The sequence below is a fragment of the Giraffa tippelskirchi genome, chromosome 3, assembly GCF_054371585.1.
Source record: "Giraffa tippelskirchi isolate mGirTip1 chromosome 3, T2T-mGirTip1v1.2.pri, whole genome shotgun sequence".
NCBI classification, from domain to species: Eukaryota; Metazoa; Chordata; class Mammalia; order Artiodactyla; family Giraffidae; genus Giraffa; species Giraffa tippelskirchi.
In genome coordinates, this window is record NC_137277.1 from 5,979,402 (window position 1) to 5,997,058 (window position 17,657).

General features: G+C 51.8%; 1 long non-coding RNA gene across 1 annotated transcript; it reads right to left on the minus strand.

Annotated features, from left to right (window-relative positions):
* Positions 1-707: 707 nt before the first annotated feature.
* Positions 708-6,880, minus strand: LOC145540948 (uncharacterized). Its single transcript, XR_014078659.1, has 2 exons — positions 6,824-6,880; positions 708-6,726 (listed from the first exon to the last, which is right to left on the minus strand). It is a non-coding gene; the product is annotated as an uncharacterized LOC145540948 (long non-coding RNA).
* Positions 6,881-17,657: the final 10,777 nt, after the last annotated feature.

The window sequence follows — 17,657 nt, forward strand, 5'->3', positions numbered from 1 at the left end:
ACCACGTGGTGGTTTCACTCAGAAACTCTCCAGCTCTCACACTGCTCAGCACGGCCACAGATCACATGATACATTCACAAAGCCCGGGTCCTTAGTTCGTAAGTACCGAAGCTGAGCCTAAGATCCCCATGGAAGAATTTCTTAGCTGGATAACTCCTTAAAGGTCAAGCACAGATAGAAATTTCCTAGATGGAAGCTCAGAGGATCCCTATAGCCGTGGCAGAACTACTGGTTTGAAATGATTCCCTAGTGGCTCAGGGGTAAAGAACCCATCTGCAATGCAGGAGATGCAGGAGACGTGGGTTTTACCCCTGGATCTGGAAGGTCCCCTGGAGGACGGCATGGCAACCCCCTCCAGTATCGTTGCCGGGAAAATCCCATGGACAGAGGAGCCTGGCGGGCTACGGTCCGTGGGGTCGCAAAGAGTGAGACACGACTGAGCAGCTAAGCGTGAGCAGCACGATCTGATTAGAGCCTGGAGTTTTCACGGAGGAGCAGCAGGGCTGCCCGACCCTCCTGCTCCCTCCAGCCAGGCCTTGAGCTGCCTGGAGCCCATCACCCGACAACCAGGGTGGGGTGGCCCAGGAGCTGGGAAAACACGTGTTCTAATCCCAGCTCCAGAGCAGGCTGTGCAACTCTGGGCCCAGCTCGCCCCCTCTCTGAGCCTTTCACGTTTGTAAAAGGAGGGAGTCACACCAGATTACCTCTGGGGTTCCTACTGCTGCATGATTTTTATTGCTTTACATTTATTTATTTTATCTTTGGCTGCACTGGCTCTTGGTTGCAGTACATAGGCTTTCTCTAGTTGCAGCTGTCAGGCTTGGTTGCCCTGCAGCATGTGAGATCTCAGTTCCCTGACCAGGGATGGAACCTGCGTCCTCTGCAGTGGAAGGTGGATTCTTAACCACTGGACTGCTAGAGAAATCCCTGCATGATTTTTTATTTTTAAAAAAACTCCTCCATTTTGAGGAACTCTGAGACGTGACAGAAAGCATTTCCAAGGGGGACATCTGAGTTTCCTCTAGAAATTTTCAAGAGGGAAAAGATCCACCAATAGGAAAGGAGCACCAAGAGATATCCTCAGAAGATGGGGCAAGGTTGTGACCGGTGGGGTGGGGCTGGAACTGGGACCCTGGACCACATATTCTCCCCTGGATCTTTGAACTAAGATCAGACATTTTCTACAAAACAGGCCACTGGACAGCAACTCGGCAACCCAGGGACGTGGTCCACTGCTTGCATTAATGTTCCGTGATGGAGACACAAGGATGGTGTCCCAGCCTGCCTTTCACTGCTCCGGATGTGGGAGGGGTCTAATCCCCCACCCATGAGAGGCAGGACTAACCGCAGGCTAGAGGGAAGAGGTGGCAAGACAAGAGTAGGAACGCCGGAATCACTTGAAAAGAACAAATAGATCAAAAACCACAAGCAACATCAGCAGGTCCCAGAGGGCAAGGCAAGCCCACAAATATCGATGCTGAAGCCGGTGGAGAAGTCCATCCAGGAAGGCCAGGAAATCAGGAAGCTGGCAGTCCCACCGAGGGCTATTCAGAGCCCCAGCCACGGCGACCATCTCCGCTCATGCGGCTTTTTCTAATGGATGCGGAGCCTTCAAATCCCTCTTTCCGGGCCCCTCAGAGGGCTGTTAACACCGTTTGCCAGCGAAAAAGTTCAGGAAGACATCTTCAGGGTTGAAACCAACTGTTCCGTGGCTCTCCTGCCCTGCTGCCTTCGTAACAGGAGGTGGGGAGTGGAGCCAGCTGGCCCACCGCCCCCTCCTCTCTACTCGGGCTCCCACGAGACGGGTCACCTGGCAGTGAATCAAGGAAAGATTCTTTAGAGAGAAGGAGAGCTTACCGCCTACCTGCCTCTCTGCAGCTGCCAGCACTGATATGGGAGCCCTATGCTTGGCGGGTCAGAGTCTCAGCTGAAAACTATTACGGTTGGTGGCTTTCCCTGTCTGACCTCATTCCATCTCGGTGATTGGAAACTGGGAGGGGTCTTGGAGATCAATCCAACTCATTTCTCTGATGGTGAGCAAAGAGAGAAGGTCGGGAATGGGAAGAGATGTACCTAGAGTCGTGCTGGCCAGAGAGCAGAAGCGAAATCTGCACAGGTGAAAACGCACGACAGAGCCTGAGATGATTCCAAGGGTCAGCAGACCTGTAAGAGCCAAGTGACTCATCTCTGGGGACCCATCTAAGTGGAGGTGGGTACCTGGAAAAGTGGTGGGAGCCAAGGGCACGTGGAGGGTGGAGCTTGGCTGAGTGGGCGTGGCCTCAGAGGAGAGCCAGTCACGAAATGCCACTCGTCTTGATCTCCTTGCGGCACGTATCCACTTCCCAGTGTGGTAGCTGGTAGCTCAGTGCTTCTTGCTGAGTGATGTGGTCCCAGAAGAGACTTGGACCTCCCTTTTTAAGGGATGCTCACGCTCTTGGACCCACAAGGGGAAGGTGAGTTTGAGGGTGAAAGACACAGAATTTGAGGAAAGTTATAACTTAAGTGCCAAAGAATTGATGCTTTCGAATTGTGGTGCTGGAGAAGGCTTGAGAGTCCCTCGGACAGAAAGCAGATCAAACCAGTCAATCCTAAGGGAAATCAACCCTGAATATTCATTGGAAGGACTGATGCTGAAGCTCCAATACTTTGGCTACCTGATGTGAAGAGCTGACTCATTGGAAAAGATCCTGATGCTGGGAAAGAAGGAATGAGGGCAGGAGGAGAAGGGGGCAACAGAGGAGGAGATCGTTTTTGATGGCATCACGGATTCAATGGATATAAGTTTGAGCAAACTCCCGGAGATAGTGAAGGACAGGGAAGCCTGGTGTGCTGCAGTCCATGGGGTTGCAAAGCATCAGACACAACTTAGTGAGTGAACAGCAGCATAACTTGGATACAAATACAGACAGCTCTATCCCATCTGTTTCTCTCCAAGCTGTGGGTGTGGTATAATCCTAAAGATGAGAGCCACTAAACTTAACTTATTAGCTAGGATCAGGCAACTCAGTGGTTATCTGAACTTAGACACCCTCTGTCTTTCTGCTTCTGCTAGCCTAGCACACAGCTTCCATTTCAAGGCTCTGACTTGGCCCAATGTGGCTGCTGGAGCTCCAGACATCACTTTCCAGGCAGAAGGGTAGGAAAGAGTGGGAAAGGCATCAAAGGGTAGTATGCCTTTCAGCTGAGCCAGCTTCCCTTGAGCCTCCTGCCCAGACATCCCATTGAACATAACCACTTACATCCCATGAACAGAATTTGGTCCTGTGGTTGTGCCTAGCTGCTCGGAAAACCAGAAAATGGGGGTTTTAGCTGGTTTTATCAGCTCCCCAAATATAACAGATTCTCTGGTTAGGGAAGAAAAGGATTGGGCCTATTGGACAGAACCAGGAGTTCTGGCTTCCCCTTGGGTCTGGTTTCCTCTGTGCTCTGGCTGTGCAGTTGTAACCCTGGTTTTCTACATCTGTGAAATGAGGAAAACCAAGGCAGACTCCTCCCCTACCTCAAAGAGCAAGTATGATAATAAAGAACTTAATTAAAATCAAAAAAGACATAAAGATAGCAAAGGAAGGAAAATAAGCTGGTTGGGGGCCAGGCGCCCACAGGAGTGGAGCTTGGCCCAGCTGGCCAGCTCTGTTGTCAACACTCCAGGGGAGCGGGCTAATTAAGGGCCCCCTGCTGCAGAGCCTTCAGAAAGGTAAGAATTCTTTGGAAATGTAACTAATTACCCCCTACCTGACTTTAAGACTAAATTTTTGTGTCTGAGCCTCCTTCAAAAGAAGCCTTACCTGTGTTGCTGCTGGCCCAGGTGGACTCATGGTGTGGACCGGTTGGGGGAGTGAGGAAGGTACCAGGTCAAATGGGGAAGTGAGAAGTGAAAATCTTCCCACCTCCTGGTGCCCAATAGGATCAGTGTCCTCCCCTCCCTACCTTTGGCCTGAATTGTAACAGGAGTAAAACTGAGTTCTGTCCTCTTCCTTCCCACCCCATCTCTGGTGGAGATGCTAAGGAGCTGGAGGGACCAAGGGCTGGGAGATGCAACCGGGTGGTTATGTGGGACTTGAGAGAAGCTCTCAAATAACAGGATGATGTCCATACTCCCAGGCACAAGGGTCTGCAGACCAAGGGGAGAAGAAAAATGTCACTATCATCATCACTGGAGGAGGAGGAGACAGAGGAAGAAGAGGAAGCAGCAAAGGAGGAAGGGACCACATGAAGCTCTGGTTTAGGAAGTTAAAATCAAACTCTAAGACCAGTGCCCTGCACAGGGCTTCATTCTAAGAAGATGCAATAAAGAGAAAGCAGTTAAGAGGGAAGAAGGAGGGAGAAAATAAGGAGGGTAAAATGAAGGCAGTTTGGCTATGTCTGCAAAGACTTGGAGGATGACAGACCCTTTATTGAAACTACAGAATGTTAGTATTGACCTCGGTATGGAAAACACCTAGAGAACGTTCTTCCCGAGCTCACCTTTCCAGAGAACTTTAGTGTAGACAACAGTGAGATCTGGGGAAAATCAGGTGGAACAGGAAGGGATTCTAATAGACAATGTGAAGAACTTCCCAGCTGTAACAGCTTCCCAGAAGAGGGTTCACTTGAAGGGGTTTTGTAGGATCAGTAGTTCACTAGATGGCCAGGAGGAAAGAGCATGCCAGTCAAAGGCAACACCATACATAAAGACCACAGATGTGAAGTGGCCAGGGATTTCCAGGGACGTGCAGTTGGTTGGGTCTGTCTGGACAGAGGTTTGTAGTGGGAGAGTGGCCAGGGATAAAGCTGAATCAATGGTCTGGTCCCACTCCTGGGAAAATGATATCATTCGAGGAATATGGGCTTTCAGTGAAGGTAACTGGGAGCCATTGAAAGTAGTAGCAGGGGAGCAGCATAACCACCAGCACGTTTTAGGACAAGCACTCTGGCTGCAGAAAGGGAAGTGAACTTAGAAGATTTGTAGCAGCACCACAAGCTGAAGGACCATGGCAAAGCTCTGAGACCCCGAGTGGCTGCAAGATGGAGGGATAGAGGGCAGAAGGGCCCACTGGGTGAGTATGGACAGGACTTGGTGACTGGTGGGATGTGGAAGAATCTATGAGTCCTGTATTCCTGGTGTGGGTGATGGGTGATGGACACCACTAACCAGGTCAGACATAAGAAGGAAGAAGTTTGACAGTGGGATGATGGATGAATTTACCTTCTGACGTCTCAACTGTGCAGTGGGAGGGGGACCTTCAGGTGGGGATGGCAGAGGATATGCGGGGCAGGAGCTGTAGGCGTGTGGGTCATCCGTGTACACGTGACCCTCTGGTCTTTTTTTTTTTTCAACTGGACTACACAACTTTCGGGATCTTAGTTCCCCAGCCAGGGATAGAATCCCAGTGAAAGCGCCAAGTCCTAACCACTGGACCACCAGGGCACTTCCTTCTCTCTGGTCTTTTAGATCGTGGGCCTGCTGCCTTTTCTCAGGGACCCCAGGAACTTGGTCACATCTAGAGGAGGGCGGGCGAGCCACTTGGGGAGGACAGACTCTCCTCTGGGATAATGAGAGAGGGTGAATGGGAGTTCCCAGGGAGGAGCCCCCTCCTTGTGAGATGCAGGTCTTTAGGACCAAGGAGCATCCCTCATGTAAGACAGACAGCTCTTCACCAAGCTGTTCTTGGCCTGGCCCCCTTGGCCGAGCAACTGCTCACACATGCACCATAATGCCAACAAGAAGCAAATGGTCTCCCTAAGAGACTTTTGGTTGAGAAGCCCAGAGCCCTTCTTTGATGATAGCTTTAGGAAGCGCAGACCCAGGAATGGAGGGAGAAGGAAAGAGGCAAAGACTGGGGGGTGTGGAGGGGGAGCGGTAATCAGTGGTGAGGACTCAGGGGGAGGAGGGGGCTGGGAAAACAGGGGATGAGGGAGACAGAGAGGTGTCAAGCCCTAGGGAGTCACCAACAGGCTGGACCAACTGATGAAAGATTCAGCCTTTGACCCAAGTCCTTCAGAAGCAGCCCCACCATCTCTTTCGGTGTCCTGGGGAGAGCGAGTGTCCAGGCGGCTCCCTCCTGTCTGTTGGCAGACGCCCACCCACTCCCATACACAGTGTCCTCCCAGATGGTGAGCTGCACGTCCCCCTCCTGCCAGCCCATCTTTGCCTTCCCTGAGCCAGAGACCTGCTGACCGGTAACCCTGGGCGGGCAGATTCCTCCCGCCTCTGCAGTGGAAAGTAAAAACTGAATCAGCCTCTTTCTTTGGACGTGCTACCAGACAGTGCTGAGAAATCGCAAAGCTATTCCCCTCTCCAGCCAGGGGCGTGCAAAAGCCCACTTGAAGGGACACCGCCAAAGTCAAGAGGCCTCCTCTGTGACCCGGGCCACGAGGCTCGAGGACCAGACAGTGCTTCAGACAGCAGCTGTGTCCAAGTGTCAGTCTGGGATCAGCAACGCAGAACAGGCAGCGACTTCTCAGATGAGACTGAAAGGGAGGGTCGATCACGTGGACCCTTCCCGAGTGCGGGTGGTGATGGGGGCGTCTCTGGGGGGAGGAAAGGGGAGGCAGAAACAAAGCATGTTTGAGATGAGAAGGAGAAGACCAATTTGCCCTGCGTGGCAGCATCTCCCTCGCCATTGCAGAGACCGTGGACCAATTATTCCATCAAGTTCGATATTAGAGAAGCCAACTTCATTAGAGCTTCAAGGCGCATGAAACGTTAATCATGGAAACCTTGCTGTTCTGCAGGAGAGACTTACTCTGGGAAGGAAGAAAAAAAAAAAACACTTTCATTTTCCTTTGAGGTTAATAGAAGGCTAATTTGAAAGCACTCGGTTAATGAGAAAGCTAAAAATACCTCTTGTAGGATCACATGCCTCAGTCCTGGCCTCAGCAGCCCCAGCCTCTCTGGAGCAGGAAGCCGGCTTCGGGAGGGACCAGCATCCACCGCGTCTGCGTCCCCGGATGTGGCGGTGGTCCCTCCCGGGCGGCCATGTTGCTCGAGAGGGAAACCAGTGGACCCAGGAAGTGGGGAGAGGGCCGCCCTCCGGGGGCTCCTGAGACGACATGGCAGGGGCTCCCCGGGTGGGGATGGCATTTCTGGGCCCCTCGCCTTCCCTGGCCGGGCCCCGCTTGATCACCAGAGCCGTCACCAGGAGGGTGTCCACTGCGCACGAAGTTTACCTCCTGGTGAAGGAACAGGAACCCCTGGGGGTGGTCAGAGTAGCTCCCTGAGGGACGGAAGCCACAAGGGCAAGAAAAATAATGGTTTGTGGGAAATGAAGAGAGCCTCGAGGATTTGTGTGTGTGTGTGTGTGTGTGTGAGAGAGAGAGAGAAACCCAGAGAGGAATTTGATTTCAAAGAAGAAACGCCTTGAGGGCCGACAGCTCTGGAGCCGCTCAGAAGGAGAGAGGAAGGTCCTATGTGTCTGAAGAAGTCATCAATCAGGGGCGCCATCTCTTCCTTCGTCCCCACTCCTCGGGCGTCCAGGCTGATGGACGTGGCTTTGGAGCTGGCAGGGCAGAGGGGCGCTCTCCCCACCGCGGCCCCCGACCTTGGGCTCTGGACAAACCATCTGTGAACCTCCGCCTGGGCCTCCATGCTCATGGCATGCTGTCATTCCCTTTGCTCTGCAGCCCTGGCTTTCGGGAGAAATGAAGAAAATGGAGCGGGATAAGAAGGAAGGGACCTGTGCCCCCACCCCCACACCCCCCCCACACCTCCCCCCCCCACACCTCCCCCTCCCCCACACCTCCCCCCTCCCCCCTCCCCCACACACGTGTTTCTCCTCCTCCCGGGCCTGGTCTGCGCCCCCCTCAGGTGGTCTCACCAGCACTACCCCCACCACGGCCCCACCCACCGTAGAGCTCCCATTGGCTGAAAGATGCTCCCTTTAAACACATGCCGGGCTCCTTACTCCCTCCCTTACCCCCAACCTGGACCCATCGGAGGGAAAAATAGAACGAGTATAGCCACAAGCGAGTAGCTGGCAGAAATGGGGACCCCCACCCCCACTCTGAATTCCTCTCCCCTGGAATTCCAGGGTCAGGAGACCAAGGCCCATTCATTGAGTCACACAACCAGCCTTTATGAAAGGCCTGCATTATGCCTGACCAGGGACGTCATCGCCAAGGAGGAAAGCATAGATGCTCGCACAGGGAGATAGAAATTAAACAAATAAATACATTTAACCCAGTACTGACGAGTCTGGACATATTTGAGTACACATACGAAATGCTTTTATGTGGCCCCATAATTCCCCCTAACTGCATTCTTCCAAATCTCCCTTTTCCTGCTCCCTTAAAGACATTAAGCCAAATTACATACATTTTCAGCCATGCCCAGTTGTTACAGCCCTCTATTTCAATATTGGTCTTCCCAGGTGGCGCTAGTGGTAAAGAACCTGCCTGCCAATGCAGGAGGTTTGATAAGCGGTTTGATCTTATAAGAGACGCAGGTTGGATCCCTGGGTCAGGAAGATTCCCTGGAAGAGGGCACAGCAACCCACTGCAGTATTATTGCCTGGAGAATCCCATGGACAGAGGAGACTGGTGGGCTGCAGTCCATAGGGTCACACAGAGTCAGACTGTGCAACTTAGCATGCACGCATTTTCAGTATTTATTCCAATTTATTTAGAACTTCAGTCTTGGCAAAATTCAGAGCTCTGTTCCTCCAGGCTTGGCTATGGCTGAATGGATTGGGGTGGGGTCTCTGGGTCACCCTCTCCCTCTGATTCCCTGCCTGAGGCCGACGTCTTCCTGCTGGCCTCTCTGTGTAAGTCTGACCAGCCAGCCCTGGCCCCTCGCTTAAGGTGGTGGGGGGACGTGGACCTGCAGGGACCCCCCCCCCCAACAGCATCATGACTTGATCACGGAGACCCAGATTCGGCTTTTTCCTCTTTCCCCATCTCCACTTCCCCTCCCACATCTCTTCCAGATGGAAACCTTCTTGTGGGAAGTCCCTGCGGAATGGCTGAAGCCCAGATCTCTTCTTGGGGTTCACTCCATCCAAGACAGGGGCACACAACCTTGTCCATCAACAGTGGGAGAGCAGACAGGTCATAGTTGCCCCTCCCGGGACCTGGGGCTGCCTCCAGCCACCCTGCCTCCACCCTGCTCAGGAGCAGGAGGCGGCCAGAAAACCTGTTGGCCATGTTAAACGGCCAACCAGGAGCTACCTTGATGGGGGGAGAGCAAGTTCCCCTGCCCTCCTCCAACGGGAAGGGAGAGACCAGGCTTCCTTCACACACTGCACTTGAGTCAGGCCAGCTTCCTCTCTCTGTCTTGGCAGATGGGGATGGAGAAGGGGTACAGTGATCATCACAGTAACGGACCAATGTTTCTGAAATGGTACCTGCTTTCCAGGCAGAACCTGTGATACAGGTCCTATTGGAACCTTCATCTTAGAGGCAAGGAGACTGAGGCACCGGAGGGGTGTCCAAGGTCACGCAGGACGTGCTGGAGACCCTCCCAGGCTGGTCCTGCAGCCGTGCCCCGGGCTCTGCCGCAGGGGTGCTGAGGGCCTTGGCCGTTCTTCCAGGATGGGTTTGTCCTAAAAGCAGCGCCATCACTGGGAGGCTTTTAAGTAGAGTCAGGACAGACCCTGAAGTTGGGGTCTGGTGAAGTGGGTCAGCCGAGGAACAGGCTACTTACACGCTAAGGGGCCACCTTGAGCCCTGCCTTGTTCTCCTGCAGCCCGCCCAACCTCATTTCTTTGGTGGGGGGGGTCTCGGGAATGCTCCTGAAGTGACTAGAAAGGGCTGTACGCCCCCCTTGGGCCCTGCAAAGGGAAGAGCATCAGGGTCTTCCTGCCTTGCCCTGGCCCTCGGGTGCACACAGCTCCCTGGAGAATACATTATGCCTCTGAACATAGCCCGGTGACATGCAACTGATGTTCTGTGGACAGTTAGACAGCAGCACGGCTGAGAACTAGGAAACACCAGACAGATGGATACGCCCCCTGCCTATCACCTCTCCTGCACAACACTGCACGCCCTGCCCCCCAGGAAATGGGGAGGGGGCCTGGAGGGAGGAGCCAGCCGCCTCCCAGAGCACAGAACCCAGGGAGCATCCATGGAGACTGTGGGGCCAGTGAGCCCAGGATTCAGGCTCCTGCAGCCGACACACTTGGCTTCAGTTCTGATTCTGCTCCCACTCCTAAAAGCGCCTGACTGCCTTCAGTTGTCACCCTATTTCACTGCCCAAGCAACCCCACAGGGAAGGTGTTTTCCCACCGTATGATTGAAGAAGCAAAGGCCCACACTAGTGCTCCCACACCAGAACTGGAATTCAGACTGCTCTGATGAACTCCAGAGCCTTCAACCCCTCTGCCAGCTTGGAAGGCAAATCGCCCGAGCCCTCCACACCCCCATTTCCTCATTGGTAAAAAGGTGGACATCAGTCCCCACTTCCCTGAGCTTTGAGAAGGTTCTGTGTTGACGGAGGGTCTGGCGCAGTGCTTGAACATGGTTGTATTCATGTGGGTTTTCTAGAGAAACAGAACCAACAGGATGTGTATATAAATAGAGAGAGAGAGAGAGATGTATTTTAAGGAATTGGCTTATGTGATTGTAGAGGCTGGGCAAATTCAAAATCTGATAGGGGAAGTCTGGAAGCCTGGAGACCAGGGGAAGGCATGCAGTTTGAGTCCAATGCCTGTCTGTTGATAGCCTCCCCTCTTGCTCCGGGGAGGTCAGTCTTTGTTCTAATCAAGCCTTCAACTAATTGTACGAGGCCCACCCACCTTAGGGAGAGCAGCCTGCTTTGCTCCAAGGGCACTGATTTCAATGTTCATCTCATCCAAAAACACCTTCACAGAATAATGTGTGATGAAATTTCTGGGCACTGTGACCCAGCTAAGTTGACACATAAGATCAAGCATCACAATGGTGAACATCCCTGCTATGGTAGCCATTCTGGGTAGAAGCACTGCCCTCTGCCATCAGCACCCATGGGTCTTCATCATGGGATGTGGTACCCATGACTGCCATTTGAGTGTGCATGGAGGGTCCATGGGAATGTGTGCGTGGGGTGGGGGAGGGACATGAGTGAACCTGTAGGCATGTAGACAGCTGTCAAGGTGTAGGATACCCCCCCAAGGGGGTGGACCAAGCTGTGTGCAGACCCTGGAACAAGAGGGGCCACTTCACTGACCCATCAGGAGTGGGGGCAGTTAAAGGAGGTAGCTAGAATGTGGTACAAATCCTGACTTCTGGCCGTGACCCTAGATAGAACACTGAACCTCCCTGAGACTCGGTTCAGCCTCAACAAAGCAGGAATAATGAACCCGGCCACACAGAGCTGCTGGGAGGATGAAATGCACTAATGAAAGCCGCTAACTGGGGCCAGCCCAGCTCCTGCGAACCTAAGAGCCCTCCCTCCACAACCTCGCTGATGAGAAGAGCACGTCCAAAGCAGAGCAGAAACTTAATTAGGATTGGAAAAATGTGAATTCCAAGGCTTATTAAATTCATGATATTTTTACTTACCATGTAGCCAGAAATATATTTAGCAGAGCAATTTACACCATCACTGGCTGATGGATTGTGGTTTTCCAAGTTGAGTTTTAAGATGTAAATGGGCTTCAATCAGGGCTTGGCCGCGAGAAGATGCTCCCCTCCCATCCTGTCCTGGTCCTTTGGGTTCCAGCCTCACCTGGGCAGCCTCCTGGGGTGGACAGATGGCCCTGAGCTCCTACCTCCCAGGGAGGCTCTGCTGGGAAAGTCTCTGCCTAGCGGGAGAGGGAAGGGGCGGGGAGCAAAGAGGCAATATAATAACAGTGATAACAACCATTTATCAAGCACTTACCGTGTGCCAGATACTGTGAGCTTCACCGCGGGTAACTCACTCACCCCTCCCAGAAACCCCAGGAGATAAAGAGCACCCAGGCACCTCTTCTGAGCAGCTGTGTGACTTTGGGCATATGGTTTGGCCCCTCTCTCTTTCTCTGCCTCAGTTTCCTCATCTGCCAAGTGAAGATAATAAGAGCTATATGTGGTAAGCGCTAAGCGCAATTCCTAGAAATTAGTCAGCTCTCAACATCAGACATCAGTGAGTCTATGAGGCGACAAATCTCTTGCTCAAGATCAAACAGCTGGCAAGCATAGAATCGGGATTCAGCACCAGGTGCACAGACTCTGAGGCTCTTAACTGCAGGTGGCGATGGCCCCACAGTATCCTGGTGCCCAGGCCGAGCCTGTCTCGTGTCATCTGCCTTTTGTGTCTGAGCTTAAGGATGGAGGAGTCAGGGAGGGGTCAGTGGGGGTTGATAAAACACATCCAGGAAGCCCGGGCAGGAGTCGCGTCTTGGTGACCTGCCGATGCGGTGGGAGATGGGGGCTCACTTCCCAAGGTTCAGGCTACCCTGGGGCAGGTTGGCTGCCAGCGTCCGGCCTGGCCTTTCCTCTTCTATTTGTCTCTGTCCTCCCTCCCGAGCGCCCTTGCCTGAAACAAGGGCTTGCTGGAGCAGGATGAGCAGCTGGCCTTGGGATTTTATTTACTGAAATGATTTGCTTACGAACCAGCATGTTAATGTGAAACTGAATATCACTCCGGCTCCGATTAAATCATCACAGGTTCAAATGAATTGATTTGACCATACACAGAACCCTGGACCGAGTAACGCTGGTGAGCTCAGGCCCTCCTGCCCTGTCCAGCCACCGTTTCCCAGGAGAGCAGCTGAATGGAGATGTTACTGGGGACCAGGAGAACCCTGGGGGAGCAACAGTGCTTGCCTCTGGAGGAGGGAGACCAGCCCCAAAGGATACTGCCCAGCTCGCTCCTTCTATTGCACTGCCAGGCCTCCGGGACTGCGTGCAGAAAACAACCCTTCTCCCTCTCTGACTTCCTTCTGTGCTGACCCCTTACTTCACTTGTGCTTCCAGATGACACCTCTGCCATGAGGCCACCCTGGATTTTCCCAAGTGGAGTTACTCCTTCCCATTACCCTCTCCATCTGTGGTTTTCTTAGAATTACACACTCATCCATTGCTCCTCGAGCCTGAAAACTGGAAGCTCCTTGAGAACAGAGACCTTTGTCTTGGATCATCTCCAAGACCAACTCCAAGACCAAGACCGGGCTGTAGCAGGTCACGCCAGCAAGGACTGCATTCTCAACTGTGGAACTGGGCTGTTTCCTTCCTTTGACCTTGAGGGGTGCGCTGTAATGGATGTGGGGCTCCCCCTCTTTGTGGCTGGGTTTCTCCACCAGAGTTTACCACAGCGGGGAGTGGAGTGATCCTAGAGAGGCTTAGCAGTGGCCTGGTTGAGGTCTGACTTTACTTTAGCCCCAAGGCACTGAGCTCTGGATATGGATTTGTGAGCTGTTTACCAGTTCACCAGATGCCCCAGAGATGCCCCAGATGCCCCAGAGATGAGCAGACACTGCAGGGGCCTCTCTGGAGGTCACCTAAGACATGCACCCTCTTATTTCTGGGGGATCACAGGAACCCCAGACAACTAGGGTTGCCTTTGCCCCACCCCATTCCAGGGTCATCTGTCCTCATGTAGTCTTTCCCCTCCAGAAACGACAAGCGCCTCTCCTTTTCACCTCTGCAGGCATTAAATAATAATAATAACAATCATAATAGTGATACAAAATAAAGTACCTTTAATGTAGTTTTTATTTTCAGGTTATTAAAATAATACATACTGATTGTAGAAAATCTTCAACAAAGCAGAGAGGTGAAACAAAATTAAAATCATATGATCCACACTGGAAGTAAATACTATTAACATTTTGGTACATTTGTATTAAGACTTTTTCCAGGGCTTCCCTGGTAGCCCAGTGGTTAAGACTGTGCTTCTACTATAGGAGGCACAGGTTTGATCCCTGTTGAGGGAACTAAGATCTCACATGCCACACAGTGTGGCCAAAATTTTAAAAAAAGACTTTTCCAGAGTGTATGTGCCCCTATGTCTCCATATTATAAAGCACATTTAGGATCATGTCATGTATACTTTTCATCAGCACAATACTGCAAACCTTTCCTCAGATGACTAAGTGTTTTCAGACCTCACCCAACAGCAGCCTCATCTTTTCTCCTTGTGTTTTGGTCATTCAGGGAGGCCAGCAGAGGAAGCCCAGCCCAGGAGGGAAGGGAAAACCCACCAGGCATTAACCGAGTCAGCCGCTTATAAAGTTAAACATTTAAAAGGCAAAGAGATTCACAGTTAATCAAATAGTCGATTAGTCCGAAGGTTGAAGGAGATAGAGCAACCGTTTCAATCTGATGCTTTAAATGTTTAACAAGCAAAGTCCCCTCTTTTGTCCTACCTCAGTAATCCCACCTCTCTCGGGAATCTGACATCCTAAAATCTTGAACATCACGAACCCCATCCTTACTTGCTCACCCCTCCACGAAAATCCTTTTATTTTTACAGTGTAAATCAGTCAGTAATCAACATTTCTGACCACCCAAAGCTCTGGGGCTGGTGCTCAGAGAAGTTTCCTCTGGAAGTTTGGTGAAATTTACAGCCCCACACCCCACCCCACACACAGCCTGCTTGCAAGGGTTGGGGGGGTCGCTGTGTGTGCAGGGGGTGGACAGGGTGGTCATGGTAGAAGGTGGAAGCTGAGACTCTAATCTCAGATGGAATAGCCCAAGGTCAAGCACTGGGGACCAGCATATAGCTTTGGTGACCCAGCCACAAATTCGAAATAAATGGAGCAACATTCCAACCATTTCTGTTTCCCTTTTTCTCAGCCACAGATTCTCGGAAGGTCTGAAGCTGTTTTGGTTGTAACAGCTGGAGAAAGGGAGGCATCCTGTGGGTAGAGGCCAGGGACACCACAAAACACAGTACCACCATGCGGGAGGACCGCGATCCACACGGCAATAGGGTCGACGTAGTCGAGCAGGGACGGAGAAGGAAATGGCAACCCACTCCAGTATCCTTGCCTGGAAAATCCCATGGACAGAAGAGCCAGGTGGGCTACAGTCAATGCGGTCGCAAAGAGTTGGACCTGACTGAGTGCCTGAGCCCACAGGCATACAACTGAGCAGGGAGCTTCCAGTGGCTCAGTGGGTAAAGAATCCATCTGTCAATGCTGGAGACGCAGGAGCTTCGGGTTTGATCCCTGGGTCAGAAAGATCCCTTGGAGTTCACTTCAGTTCAGTTGCTCAGTCGTGACTCTTTGCAACCCCATGAACCGCAGCACGCCAGACCTCCCTGTCCATCACCAACTCCCTAAGTCCACCCAAACCCATGTCCATTGAGTCAGTGATGCCATCCAGCCATCTCATCCTCTGCCGTCCCCTTCTCCTCCTGCCCTCAATCCTTCCCAGCATCAGGGTCTTTTGAAATGAGTCAGCTCTTCGCATCAGGTGGCCAAAGTATTGGAGTTTCAGCTTCAACATCAGTCCTTCCAATGAACACCCAGGACTGATCTCCTTTAAGATGGACTGGTTGGATCTCCTTGCAGTCCAAGGGACTCTCAAGAGTCTTCTCCAACACCACAGTTCAAAAGCATCAATTCTTCGGCGCTCAGCTTTCTTTATAGCCCAACTCTCACATCCATACATGACCACTGGAAAAACCATAGCCTTGACTAGACGGACCTTTGTTGGCAAAGTAATGTCTCTACTTTTTCATATGCTGTCCAGGTTGTCATAACTTTCCTTCCAAGGAGTAAGCGTGTTTTAATTTCATGGCTGCAATCACCATCTGCAGTGATTTTGGAGCCCAGAAAAATAAAGTCTCTCACTGTTTCCACTGTTTCCCCATCTGTCTGCCATGAAGTGATGGGACCAGATGCCATGATCTTTGTTTTCTGAATGTTGAGCTTTAAGCCAACTTTTTCACTCTCCTCTTTCACTTTCATCAAGAGGCTCTTTAGTTCTTCTTCACTTTCTGCCATAAGGGTGGTGTCATCTGCATATCTGAGGTTATTGATATTTCTCCCAGCAATCCTGATTCCAGCTTGTGCTTCCTCCAGCCCAGTGTTTCTCATGATGTACTCTGAATATAAGTTAAATAAGCAGGGTGACAATATACAGCCTTGATGTACTCCTTTCCCGATTTGGAACCAGTCTGTTGTTCCATGCCCAGTTCTAACTGTTGCTTCCTGACCTGCATACAGCTTTCTCAAGAGGCAGGTCAGGTGGTCTGGTATTTCCAACTCTTTCAGAATTTTCCACAGTTTATCGTGATCCACACAGTCAAAGTCTTTGGCATAGTCAATAAAGCAGAAATAGATGTTTTTCTGATACTCTCTTGCTTTTTCGATGATCCATCAGATGTTGGCAATTTGATCTCTGGTTCCTCTGCCTTTTCTAAAACCAGCTTGAACATCTGGAAGTTCACGGTTCACATATTGCTGAAGCCTGGCTTGGAGAATTTTAAGCATTACTTTACTAGGGTGTGAGATGAGTGCAATTGTGCGGTAGTTTGAGCATTCTTTGGCATTGCCTTGGCAAACTCACTCCAGTATTCTGGCCTGGGAAATTCCATGGCCAGAGGAGCCTGGTAGGCTACAGTCCATGGAGTTGCAAGAGTCAGACATGACTGAGTGCAACTAAACAACAACAACATATCGAGCAGGACTCCTTTGGCCGTTCTGGGACAGGCCTTCCCTCTTACCCTCCGCTTTAGCTCTTCTCTGAAGTACCTAGGTAATAGTATTTGATGCACATTTCCTGAGCTATTTTGCAGAGGTGAAAACCCCCCACCAAAGGGAAGATGTTGACTACTTGAGGACCATGAGCGAATGGCCCCAGGCCTCCTGGAGCCTCAGGACTGACAGACGGAACCTCTGTGACACCCCTTGCTCCCTCATCAGCCGATCAGAGGATTGTGCACAAGCTAATCACACACCCTGCGACCCCTACCCCAGTGACCCCCACCCCATCACCTGCCACTGAGAAATGCCTTTCCAAACCTTTTTGGGGAGCTCACCACCTCATTTCCTTGCATGGCCCTGCAATAAACCTTTCTCTGCTCCAAACACGGCCGTTTCAGCTTGTTTGGCCTCACTCTGCAGCAGGCACACGAACTTGCGTTGACACTGAGACCAAGGCACCTGCTTTCTTTTCTCTCTGCTTGTCCCTGTGATGTACACTCATAACCTTCCGGATTCACAGATGCACATTCTCATGAGCCCCAAAGGAAAGCTGGGTGGCTGAGACTTAGCCCCTGGAGATCAAAAGCATAAAGGGACAGAGGCCTTCTCGGGCGGAGCAAGGCATACCCTACCTATGAACGGATAGGGCATGCTCTGGGGAGCAGGTAACCCTTGGACAATTTTGAAAGCTGGAGAGAGGAGGAGACAGAAGTGACAGGGTCCTGAAAGGGCTGTCCTTTGAGCACCAGAGAGATTTGTTCTTCTTGGGGCTCTGTCCACCACCCCAACACTTGAGATAACCAAATGGCCACTTGCTGTTCCTACACACCTCTTGAAGTGTTGCAGGAAGGGGAACCCCTTCCAGGGCCTGAGAGTGGCCTCTTGTCTAACACTCAGAAATGAAATTTCCGGGGAGACACATGAGCTGACAAAGCAAGAGACTTTATTCGGAAGGAGTGCCCGAGTGGAGAGCAGGAGGGGAAGGGAACCCAGGAGAACTGCTCTGCCACGTGGCTCGCAGTCTTGGGTTTTATGGTGATGGGACTCGTTTCTGGGTTTTCTCTGGCCAATCACTCTGACTCAGGGTCCTTCCTGGTGGCACACCCACTGCTCAGCCAAGACGGATTCCAG